Genomic DNA, 6,000 nt, shown 5'->3' on the forward strand with positions numbered 1-6,000 from the left:
TAAATACTTCAAATCCATGTTGGATTTCACAAAATATTATTAAACTCTCAATAAAAGTCTCATTTCAAAAAACAATTTTTAAATCCCAAATTAGCAAAAAGATTTTTTTAAATTCAATTTAAAAAGAGAAATAAAGATTTATTTAACATGCCAGTTCCACTCATTTTCAAATCCATTTCCCTTTCCTGTTAGCTCACAGACTAGCTATTATATTAAATGGATGGAAATGAAGTTTAGTTATTAATAAAATATATGTAATGAAAACCAAAGCTGAAGTTGATTCAGTTGAGTCTAAAACATGTGACGCTAGAGACACCAGCAACCAGAGTCAATCCAGGGGCCCCAGCAGGGAGCTGTGAGAAATTTCAAACTGCTGACTAAGGGTAAACATAAATTCAGTAAAAAATATAGTTCACGTCAGCAGTAATGATTATGAAATCAATATTTCTAGAAATTTGGCCAAATTTATTAAAACCTCCCAAACGTGACTATCTAGAGTTGCCCCTTAGAGCCTGCGTCTGCTCCCAGACCAACTAAAAGCAAGCTAGAAACCAGCAAAAATATCACAACTGTATTTCCTTTTTTTATGTTTATATTCTCATGTTTTTATTGCACATCTAGTTCTTCAAATTCAAATTCAAATTTTATTTGTCACGTACACAGTCATACACAGTACGATATGTAGTGAAATGCTTGGACAACTGCTCGTGACCTAAAGAAAACAAAAAAAAAGGAAAAGGCTATGAATAAGATAGGAAATAAATATGAAAAATTAAAAAGGGAAATAAATATGAAAAATTAAAAAGGGTAAATTTTACTAGGAAGGAATAAAATATAAATTAAGGTTAAAAATGAAATAACTGTACAACACAAATTAGAATGAAGGGTAAATTTAACTGGGAAAGAATAAGATAAAATATATAAATTAAAGTTGAAAATAAAATAACTGTACAACAAAATACACAATATAGAACTATATAAGAATGTATGAAGAAATATAAATAAATATATATACAATAACAGCAGCTGTACAAGTATTAACTGGAAATGAAGAATATAATGTCCAGTGTTGTGCAATCCACATTATGTCTTCTGCAGTGCAAATATGCTTAAAGTGATTTAAGTGATGAAGTGAAAACAATGTCCAGAATGTCCAGTGTGTGTGTAAGAACTATATGTGTGGGTCAGTACTGTGTGGTGGTGTGATTGAGAGACCGTATCGCCTGCGGGAAGAAGCTCCTCCTCAGTCTCTCTGTGTTGGTCTTCAGGGAGCGGAATCGCTTTCCTGACCTCAACAGAGAGAACAGTCTGTTGTTGGGATGGCTGAGGTCCTTCACGATCTTCCTGGCCTTGGTCCAGCACCGCCTGCTGTAGATTGAGTGCAGGTCAGGGAGCTCGGAGCGGATGGTGCGCTCAGCTGATCGCACAACCCTCTGTAGAGCTCGTCTGTCCTGCATGGTGCTGTTCCCGAACCAGGTTAAGATGTTTCCCGCCAGGATGCTCTCTATGGTGCACGAGTAAAAGTTCCTGAGCACCTTGGAGGGCAGTTGGAAGTCTCTCAAGCGTCTGAGGTGGTAGAGACGCTGACGGGCCTTTTTCACCACGGTGTTGATGTGACAGGACCATGACAGGTCCTGCGTGATGTGAACTCCGAGGTATTTGAAGCTGTCCACTCTCTCCACTGGGCACTCGTTGATGACGGGGGTCTGGTAGTTCCTCTCCTGCTTAGTGCTGAAGTCCACTATCAGCTCTTTTGTCTTACTGACGTTTAGAAGGAGGTTGTTCCTCTGGCACCAGTTCTCCAGATTCCTAATCTCCTTCACGTAGGCCGTCTCGTTGTTATCAGAGATCAGGCCCACCACGACGGTGTCGTCAGCAAACTTGATGATGGTGGTGGAGCTGGTAGTGGCCACACAGTCATATGTGTACAAAGAGTACAGCAGGGGGCTCAGAACACACCCCTGGGGGGCTCCAGTGCTGAGAGTGGTGGAGGCTGAGACATGTCCGCCCATCCTTACTGCCTGTGGTCTGCCAGTTAGGAAGTTGGAGATCCACTGACACATAGATGAGCTGAGTCCCAGATGCTCCAGCTTGGTGGTGAGTGTGGAGGGAATTATGGTATTAAATGCAGAGCTGTAGTCTATGAAGAGCATTTTAACATAATTCCCCCTTCTAGTGTCCAAGTGAGTGAGTGATGTGTGGAGGAGATGAGAGATGGCATCGTCTGTGGAACGATTTGGACGGTAAGCGAACTGTAGTGGGTCCAGTGTGTCTGGTAGTGAAGAAATGATGAAGTCTCTGACCAGGCATTCAAAGCACTTCATCACTACTGAGGTGAGGGCTACAGGGCGATAGTCATTGAGAGAAGCAGGGTGGGGTTTCTTCGGGACAGGAACAATGATGGACTCTTTGAAGCATGTGGGGATCACCGACTGAGATAAAGAGATGTTGAATATCTCAGTGAACACAGGAGCTAGCTGGTATGCGCAGTCTCTTAGGATACGACCTGGGATGCCATCTGGTCCTGCTGCTTTCCTGGTGTTCACTCTTTTGAAGGCTCTCCTTACTTCATGCTCGGAGATGACGAGCACATTTCCGGTGCTGGCAGTATCTTCCTGTCTGCAGCCGTTAGCGCCGCTAACACTAGCATTGTTGGAGACCTTAGCTGCAGCCTCGAAGCGAGCATAGAAAGTGTTCAGCTCGTCTGCCAGAGTCACGGCCGCGTTCGTCATACCGGTTGTTGGTGCTTTATAGTCCGTTATAGTCCTTAGTCCCCGCCACAGGCTCCTAGAGTCACTCTGTTGGAGTTGTGACTCTAGTTTCCTCCCGTAGCGCTGCTTCGCCTCTTTCACCGCCCTCCGCACGTTATGTACGGGTCCATGTCCCCCGTCGTGAGTCCCGTGTTGTAGGCAGCGGTGCGGGATCTCAGAGCGTTGCGGATGGTTTTATCCACCCACGGCTTCTGGTTGGGAAACGTTGTGATAGTCTTTGTCTCCACGGTATCATCCGCTAGTTTCCCGATGAATCCCACAACCGCTTCCGTAAACACGTTGACGTCATCGTCGGAGCTGTTTCTGAACATGCCCCAGTCTGCGTCATAGAGTGCGTCCTGGAACGCGGCCACCGATTGATCAGTCCAGCGCGCGACCTTTCTCTGAACCGGAACTTCCTGTTTCAGCCTTTGTTTGTATTTTGGCATGAGGAAGATGGCGGCGTGATCAGATTTGCCAAACGGGGGGCGGGGTTGTGCCTTGTAACCGTCCTTGACCGTAGTGTAGCAGTGGTCCAGTGTCCTTTCACCCCTGGTGGGGCAGGTGATGTGTTGATAAAAGTTCGGCGCTGCGCATTTGAGGTTGGCGCTATTAAAGTCCCCCGTCACAATAAGCGCAGCGTCCCGGTGTTGTGTCTGGTGCTGTGTGAGTGCCTCATGCAGCTCGCATAAGGCGGTGACCGTGTCCGCTTGTGGTGGAATATAAACGGCACTTACAATGACCGATGTAAATTCCCGAGGTAGATAAAAAGGACGACACATGATGGACAGTAGTTCCAGATTTGGTGTGCAGGAGCGTGTGAGAGGAACAACGTTCGCACTGTTGCACCAGTTGTTGTTCACCATTAAGCACACGCCGCCTCCCCTTGACTTCCCCGAGTCCCGTGTCCTGTCCATGCGGTGAACCGAGAAGAACTCGGCCGGCTGGATGGCGTGGTCCGGCACCGCTGGGTTCAGCCATGTCTCGGTGAAGCAGAGGAGATTGCAGTCCCGAATGTCTCTCTGGAACTCTACCCTGGCCCTGAGGTCGTCAAGCTTGTTCTCCAGTGACTGGACGTTGGCGAGCAGGATGCTAGGCAGAGGTGTGCGGTGTGCACGAGCTCTCAGCCTGTTCCTGACGCCGGCTCGCTTCCCTCTAGGCCGCCGCCGCTTCCCTTTGTTCTCCCTCAAGATCTCACTCGGCCAGCTCGGATCCGGAGTTAAAAACTTCGAATTGTGAGTACATTGTAAACCAATAGAAACAAGAGTGTCACTGTCATACCTAATGTACCCAATGGTGATGATTTTGCCGATTTAGAAACGCTGAAAACTAACTTAAAAAACAAAGAAAAAGTGGTCGGAGCAGTCGTGACGGCAGCCGACCTCACCGGCGCCATCTTGTTTTTTTCTTTTTGTGGTTATAGTTTTGTTCATATTCAATTCCTTTAGTTTCTGTTTATTGTGCCTCCCTTGTATTTCTGTGTCTTCATCTTCAGTCTCCATTATATTACTTACTGTTTTATTTTGGTAGGCTCCTTGTGTCTTGCATTTAGTTTTATTTCCTTTGTCTCTCTAATGATCCTCAATGATTTATAGCCTCAGACTTCGTTGCATCGTCCTCTTGTTTTTTACCTGTGTTTGCCATCATGTACAGATTTATGCTGTCATGGACTTATTGAACTTCACCCTCAACCAGTTACTGTGACAGATTCTCAGATTTTATCTGATTTAGTGCTCAGCTCAGATAAAATAATTATTGTGGGTTATTTTAACATCCATGTAGATTCTAAAAATGACAGCCTCAGCATTACGCTTAATATAATATTAAACTAAAACAAGGCAAAATGTGAAAGAGCCCACCCACCACTTTAATCACACTCCAGTTGTGACATGTGGCATAAAACGGAACATTTAAGTGTTTCCTGAAAACCACCTATAATATTTAAATTTACAGTTATGGATTACACAGGAGTAGAGATAGATTCTCCTATACTGGCTTCTCTTTATTGGCTCCCTGTTAAATCCACAATTTCAAATCCTTCTCCTCACAAGGTCTTGAATAATCAGGCCCCATCTTATCTTAATGACCTGATAGTACCGTAGCACCCAATTAGAGCACTTTGCTCTCAGTCTGCAGGTTTAATTGTAGTTCTTAGAGTATTTAAAAGTAGAATTGGAGACAGAGCCTTCAACTTTCAGGCCCCTCTTCTGTGGAAATAGCTTCCAGTTTGGATTTGGGAGACAGACACTATCTCTACTTTTAAGATTAGGCTTCAAACTTTCGTTTTTGCTAAAGCATACAGTTAGGGCTGGATCAGGTGACCCTCAATCCTCCCTTAGTTATGGTGCAATAGGTGTAAGCTGCCAGGGGATTCCCATGATGCAGTGTTTCTTCTTCACTCACTTCTCTGCATTTAATCATTAGTTATTGTTCATCTCTGGCTCTCTTCCACAGCACGTCTTTGTCCTGTCTTCTTTCTCTTACCGGTGTCTCAGATGGCCGCCCCTAGCTGAGCCTGGATCTGCTGGACATTTCTTCCTGTTAAATGGGAGTTGTCACCAAAGTGCATGCTCATGGGGGTTATGTGATTGTTGGGGTTCCTCTGTATTATATCAGTAATAAATACAACTGAAGTTCCTGTATTTACTTTTCATGTAAATCTCACAGTATGTCGCATGAAACTGACCATAGATCACTTTTATATAAATGTAATTGTTTTTCACTACATAAGTACACTATGATCAGCTCTCTGTTTATTGAGGTCATTTTTTTATTCACACAGATTAGTTTTGTAGCACTCACGTTTTTGAAAGCACAGCCTTCTGAATGTGTTTAATATTGTATCGTGTGGTTCTCAGATTTGTGACTGAGAAGCAGACTGTGATGGGTATGTGTTATTATCTGACACGTACCCATCTGAGTGGGTGAGTGAAAATATCAGTTTGTGCTGAAGAGGAGGTGGCAGCAGATACACCTGTCAAGCAAATGTAGGAGTGAAGTAAAAAGTACATTTCTTTGTGGTAAAAGAAGTTTGGTGCAGAATAATTAACAGAAACCACCAAGCAGACACTGTGGTCACACCCACATGGGCCCCACAGTGTCCAGCTCACTTAAACTGGTATGTTTCTGGTGTAGGTGCCATAGTCATGTGACTTATGAAATGCCCCTTGTAGATTAGTCAGATGGTGCCAACACCGCCCCTTTCACGTGCACATGCAGGGAAACCGGATTATAACCAGCTGCTCCTAGT

Source organism: Aulonocara stuartgranti (assembly GCF_965226115.1).
Source record: "Aulonocara stuartgranti genome assembly, chromosome: 17".
Lineage (NCBI taxonomy): Eukaryota > Metazoa > Chordata > Actinopteri > Cichliformes > Cichlidae > Aulonocara > Aulonocara stuartgranti.